General features: G+C 34.4%; 1 pseudogene across 1 annotated transcript; it reads right to left on the reverse strand.

Moving 5' to 3' along the window:
- Positions 1-748: 748 nt before the first annotated feature.
- Positions 749-4429, reverse strand: LOC143623811 (uncharacterized; annotated as a pseudogene). Its single transcript, XR_013151966.1, has 7 exons — positions 4334-4429; positions 4109-4241; positions 2964-3067; positions 2731-2876; positions 2507-2644; positions 1971-2319; positions 749-1750 (listed from the first exon to the last, which is right to left on the reverse strand). The product of XR_013151966.1 is annotated as an uncharacterized LOC143623811 (transcript).
- Between the last annotated feature and the right edge of the window lie 2765 nt (positions 4430-7194).

Consider the following 7194-nt stretch of genomic DNA (forward strand, 5'->3'; position numbering starts at 1 on the left):
GCAATTTCCCAAAGACCAACACATTGTGACATTACACATAACCAGTTGGCCGGACTGCCATTCTTGACCACCGCTCGCTGTTGCCGGAAAAACTCTTTCTTCATCTTTTTTTCTTTTTCTTTAACATTAACGAACTTTAGAGGACAATCAAGAGGGTCAAGTATATAAAACTTTTTTGGCAGGATACTCCGGTGACCTTAGAATTTGGTCTCCTGACCCTCCTGTAGTTCCGCCCCTGGATATACCCCGTCAACTATATTAAAATTCTAAAAACCATAAAAATGACAATTTCATCAAAACTAACGGTCTGGCGCAGTTGGAATATGTAGTAATGTAGATACGTATGTATATGTATTTAATCATGAATCATTTTACAACTTTCAATACAAATTAATGATTTTGAAAAATAATACAGAAAAAAAACAGTTCAAACCATCAAAACTGGACCGAACCGATAAACATCATGCCCCTAGTTCTCCTTTGATGTCACATTATTGATTTTTAAAACCAACAATTAAAAAAAGAAAATAATTCATATTGATATGAAAAATATATTTCTTTTCTATAGGAGGCTATATTGATGATTTAAAATTATATAGATTCAAATTACTCCTTCCTTCGAGAGATTAGGCCAATAACTACATCTACATCAATCCAGCATGCTGCTATGAATTATTTAAAACGTGTGAATGTCGTATCATATCACCAAAACATGATTAAATGTCATCACAAATACAACCCAAACAACTCTACATACAGTATGAATTAATCCAATTTCCCTCCTTTTATAAAGAAAAACATACCAATCCACCATACAAGTTGAGCATTTACCTTCCCCGCAGTGCTGCAAACCGGGCCGCCAGATCATCATAATCAGGCAACTTTGGATGCACATGTTTAACCTGATTATCTGGCTGAAACGAGTTAGCACGCGCATACACTTTCTTGGGCTCTGCCTCACCACTTTCGTGAGGAAGCGAGATCGATCGCGCAGGAGGAGCAACCATTTCAGCATCGTTGTGATGTGAAGATGAACTTTTCTTTTTTCTTAACTCTGTAATATCATAACCCGATGAAGGTTTCTTGCTGTAATGTAATAACAACTTATCCATCATTTTTTCCTCGTCGTCCCGATGACTACGGTATTGATCATCATCAAATAATATTTGCAAGCCCTTTCGGTCTTTTCGTCTGCTACTTGAGATTCTTTTAACGATACGTGCGTCTTCTGAGCTTCCGATATCATCATGACTGGACGATGATTTGGAGTGTTTGTGTCTGTGTTTTCTTCTAACTGATTTTGGTTTAGGTAACTGTATAATATCATGTTCTGGTTCTTTCATTTTCTCTAAGTTTGACGGATTGTGAGGCTTACTGTATGGTGGTGGGATGTTTGACTTCACATATGGTGGTGGAAGAGAACTACTGTAGGCTGACTTTGACTTTGACCTAATCTCTGTTGACTTCTCACCGTCTTCTTTATCTCTTGTTGGACTTCTCACTTTGTCTCGAGTTTCAATAGTTTCTGACTCGTGTTTATAACCGTGTCTATCTTTTCTTCCCCGGTCATTGTTTTCAACTATGTTCTTCTCGATAGTTTCTGGTTCGTGTTTGTAGCCATGTCTTTTGTGTTTTTCTAAATATGGAACGTCCAACACCTCTTTCCTCCTACCATATACATTCCCGTTGTTATGATGGGATACTCTTTCTTTATGATGTTTTTCTTCTCTTCTCAAAACCGAACCATCGACTCATTATTATCTTTGGTCTCAACAGTTTGTACCTCATGTTTATAAGCATACCTTCTTTTCTTCCTCAGGTCACCCTATCATCATCAAAATTTCTGGGAGTTCTGCCATCTCTTGTTGGACTTCTCGTTTTGTGCGTCCCCTTAGATAAATGATCATGGTTGTCTCGGGTCTCCAATGTTTCTGGCTCGTGTTTATAACCATGTCTTTCTTTTCTTCATCGGTCATTGTTTTCAAATATGTTATTCTCGATAGCTTCAGGCTCGTGTTTGTAGCCATGTTTTTTATTTGTTTCCACATTTGGAATGTCGGGCACCTCTTTCCTTCTATGATGTGCATTCCTGTCATCATGATGTTCTGTTCTTTCTTTATGATGTTTTTCTTCTCTTCTCAAAGCCGGACTGTCCAACACATCTTTCTTTTTAGCGTTTAAAGTTTCATCTTTGGGCAATTTTGGTACATGGTGAGCATGTTCTACCCTTTCTTTGGAACGATAATCATTTTTCCTAAACGTATTGTTTCCGTTTGGCGGTTTGTAGTCATTATCATCACCACTCAATGATCCAAGTGCCTACAGTTTGTTTAGAACAAAATTAGAGAAAGTATGGTCAAACCAGGTTCGGGTCAACTTTAACATGTTTTTTTAACAGCTGTTTGTTTTGACCTGCTGACTAATTTGAGCATACACATATTTACCCATTGACTCATTTGAGGTGACCCAAATGAACTCATATACAATTTCACATCAAGAACTGTACCTGAGAAAGTGTTGGTTTATCCATCCGTTGTTTAAATGCCTTAGAATCCCACTGGATCGAAAGCTCTGCTGCTATATCTTGCAGTAACTTAATTCTCTTATCCACCACTGGCGGTTTAGATGCTAACTTCTCAACAAACTAGCAAAAAACCAACGTATGAAACGAGCTTGAATCAAATTGAATATTCATCCATTCATATAACATTATAATATCTGGATACTTACCACTTGATTAACATAACAGTCTAAACCATTCCCGTATCTTTCTTGAAACAAGTCCCTGATCTTCACGCAGCTCGGGAAGATCAGAAAATCTTGCAGCAGCAAACATCAATGACGCAACAGTCTCTCTGCATTCTTCTGGACATTGCCTAAATAAATAAAGTAACAAAGTTTTTATAAAACCATAAATATATACAGGTAACATAAAGAAACATAAAGAGCATAGTGATTAATACCCTAGTTTCTGCATGACTGATAGCTGCTTCAATATATACTCACACGACTGGTCAATGAAAGTGTAACAAGCTAGCAGGTTCATTCCAGCAATAAATTCTTCTGTCTGTATCACCACATAACATGAAAACAGAACTCTAATAAGCGACTATAGTGATCAAAAACAAACAAGCCCTAATCTCCCAGTTTAAAACAAAACTCTACTCCGATGGCACTGCAAATTATACATGCACAAAAATGGCGGTTTCTGAACCGAACCGGTGTGGAACCGATTCAAACGGTAGGCTTGTGACTGCTTGTAATCTTCTCCACAGAAACCGGTTCCAAAGCGGTTAAACCTAATCAAACTGGTCGACCAAAAAAACCGATCATGAACTGACCAAGAATCTTATTTCATTCTGAACCGGTTTGTGCTCAACCCGGTTTTGACTTTTTTGTTGACCAACCCAAACTGGTTTTTACTTTGGAACCGATTTGGGCAACTCTACTGCAAACTAACAGTTTCCACATCATGATGCACATAACAAGCCCTAGTATCTCAATTCATGGCCGGCTATGAGGCAGGCATGGTGTTCGACTGTCCCCGGCCCGATCATCACGGTAGGCCCGATTTTTTTTTAAATATTATATATATTGTTTTGGGTTTGGATCAAATACAAATTAAATTAACATGCTAATTGTGAGAATTAAGCAGTGTAATTATATATACAACATAGTGTAATTATAGTGTAGAGTAATTACAGCATAGTGTAATTACATTGCTTGTAAATATAACTACATTACTTGATTCTCACCGTTAGCACGTTAATTTTATGTACATTAACTTTCCCCTATTGTTTTTTGAAAACAAAAATAAATGTATTCTTAATGTTTAAACCCAATTATCAACTCATTCAAGCCCATTTTTATAAAAAATAAAAAATTGCACAACCCAAATCATAACCGGGTAAGCCCGTTTAAAGTTTAAACCCAATAAAAAACCCTTTTACTCCAAACATATTTAACGGGGACATCGGCATGCACATAACAAGTGTAAATATGTGAATTTATGATCCCTAAATTATAGTCTTCAAGTTCAATCTGATTATCACACAAACAATCAAATCAAATCATCTAGACCTAACAAACATAGAATTAAAACCATTACCCGTCCATAGGCATTAACATCGAGCCCATTGGCCAACAATTTAGCAAGATCTTCTTTCAAGAACCTCTGTTTGGCCTCCTCTCTCTTCCTTAACACGGCTATCCTTGTCCTCGTCAGCTTAATCAACGATTTGCTTCAAAACCCACCATTTTGTTACTAATAACAGATTCAATTTTGAAAAAGAGAACATGGGTATGACTATGAGAGAATAATAATAAGTCTAACCATTTGGAGGTGAAGGCGTTGCGGCCCAACAACCCGTCTAACATTGTTCAGATCTGATCTGAACTGAACTGAGATTGATGTTGGTGTCGTTATCTGTGGTGATCTGAGTATAAAATATATGCGGCGGATAATTTGGATCTATAAAATTGGTTGATGGTTTCTGCTGGTAATAAAGTAAGGGAAAGCTTTCATCACTGTCGTCAATGGCTCTACTTTTTTATTATGATATAGAGAATAGAATGATGTTGCTTTTTGTGGTGTTTACGTTATGTTTCTTCTTAGCCACTTAAGTTTTCAAAATATCAAATTAAGGTCCTTTTCTTTTAAGATTGTGACATTTTGCTCCTTTCATAATATCTTGAACTTAATAACTTAATAACCTAATATCCTAGTTAAAGACTTGAAATACAAGACCAAAGTCGAATTAAAATGTATAGACCATTGGTAGGGGCGCAAAATGAAGAATTTAACCAATAGGAGGTTTATGTTTGTGTGACTCACACAAACATTAATGAGGTATTAAGCTCGAAATTATTGAAATAAATGTTCATGACTCTCATAAAATTTTCTCTCTTTTTGAAGATTCACATGATGATTAGGTAACTTAATCGGAAATGCATTTACTTAGTTTCTAAGATTGGGAATAACACCCTGTATAGGGGGGGTGGAAATCTCATCACACACCCCACCCAATCAAATTATGCCACATCACCAACCCCAAATCCATCATATTTTGTTGGAATTTGGTAGGGGTGGTGTCGTGTGATAGGTTTTGGTATATATACATACATATATATATACATATAGGTTTTTTTGTGAGTGAGAGGAGTGTATTTGGGGTGTATATATATGTATATAGAGAGAAAGTTCCATCACTCAAACCCACTTAACACGTGATGGCCATCACGCAAAGCACCTCCATCAAGCTTGATAAGGGAGTGGCGGCGGTGTTCAAAAACCCATCACGCGTGATGGGAGCTCCATCACGCGGTGCCTCGGGTCCCCTAAAGAAGTCTCTTTTACATATAGTTTGAGAGAGTTTAGCCTATTGTAAACTTTTATCAACTTTAAAAGAATATCATAATGAGACATGTAATACATTCTAATTAAGGCCGGTGTTCTATTAGAGAATAATTATATGATATGGTACTAGGTTATTGACCCATGGGCGTCACAGGTGAAAAAATATAAATCATGTAACATCCACACGTTTTTAGCATCAACTGATATATAAATCATATAAAAACATAACATTCAACTAAAATAACATCCATTTTACAATTATAAATTAGTAAATATTTCCTTGCAAACCACATTTATAGTTTTATTTGTAACTTTACTTTCCTTGTCTAATATAAGCATTTTAACACCGTCTCTACTCTTCACTGGTGATAAAGCCACATATAGTTGACCATGTGTAGACACCGGTTCTCGCAGGTATATGCCAACTCTTGCTAGTAATTGGCCTTGACTTTTATTAATGGTCATTGCAAAATAAACCGCAACAGAAAACTGTCTTCGTTTCAATATGAATGGCAGTTTCTTATCTGAATGAGTTAGACCACTACGAGTTATATAAGTGCGAAACTTAATGTGTGTACCTGAAATAACATTTACTTAGATAAAACACCTCCCCAAGTTAATTACTTGTAATCTGGTTCCGTTGTATAAATCGTTCTTCTTATCAATATTCCTTAGTAACATTATTGGCACACCAACTTTTAGAACCAATCTATGATTGGGCATACCAGACATCTTTAAACCATTTAGAAAATCCGGTGAGTGTAATGTTGGATATAAACCATGACCAACACTATCAGACTTGTCTATACTATCAGATATGAGATATTTAACTTCTTCTCCGAGAAACAAAGACAAAAATTTATCATTAGTATCTTGGACAACCTCATTTAAAAGTGCAAGTATGGTCCTTTCTTGAAAATATGAAATATCATTAAAATTTTCCAATAATGTTGGATATACAAAATCAATCAGATCAGAAATAGGATCGGATGAATCACCAATCAAAAGATCATCTGGTATATCTATAATGGCATTGTTGTATTATAAATAATGAAATACAAATGTTGTATTTATAAATAAATGATAATTTTATATGAGTTATAGGACATCATAACTTATTTGAATCAAATACAAAAACATATAATGACTAACAAAGATAAATGAAAAATTAAAATATTTTATAACTTATATCATGAGTACAATAATAAGCAAACAAAGAAAATAATCTCTAAATCAACAAAATTTTTACAATTTTGATTCAATAAAACTTCTATCTAAATGTTGATTCAAAAGATGAACTTTATTTAAGACATTTGTTACACATCAATAACCGTAATGTTTATTACTCTAAGATAGTACCCGTGCTTATTTACACATCAATTTAAATATTTGTTAAAAATCAATGTTAAAAGATGAACAAAATCTAAAACATTTCTTTTTATAAGTATATGTTAAATTTATGTTACAAAACAGACTGTTATGACATCCTAAAATATAAATTTAGTCTTTCATAATACTATAATTAATTAATCTTTAAAATAAAGTCTTAATCAATATTCAATATAAAATTAATTTTCATTCAAGTATAGTTGGCATATAGTTGATTCCTAATATATATATTTAGAAAATTAGGCAAAGCTTTCTCATCCATTTTTTTATAACTCCTTTGTGGATAAATTATGTTAAATAGTTATTGCATACATATAATAACAATAATAATAATAGTAATAATCCAATATTGTTTTAATAGATTGTGCTCTATAGCTGTATTGTTTTACCCATTTAGACAAATTGCATCTACTCGGAAGATTAAACTTTTTGCCATATTTCGCACATGC

The sequence above is a fragment of the Bidens hawaiensis genome, unplaced genomic scaffold (genome assembly GCF_021521415.1).
Source record: "Bidens hawaiensis isolate Kalapana, Puna unplaced genomic scaffold, B.hawaiensis_p1.1 tig00003540_1, whole genome shotgun sequence".
Lineage (NCBI taxonomy): Eukaryota > Viridiplantae > Streptophyta > Magnoliopsida > Asterales > Asteraceae > Bidens > Bidens hawaiensis.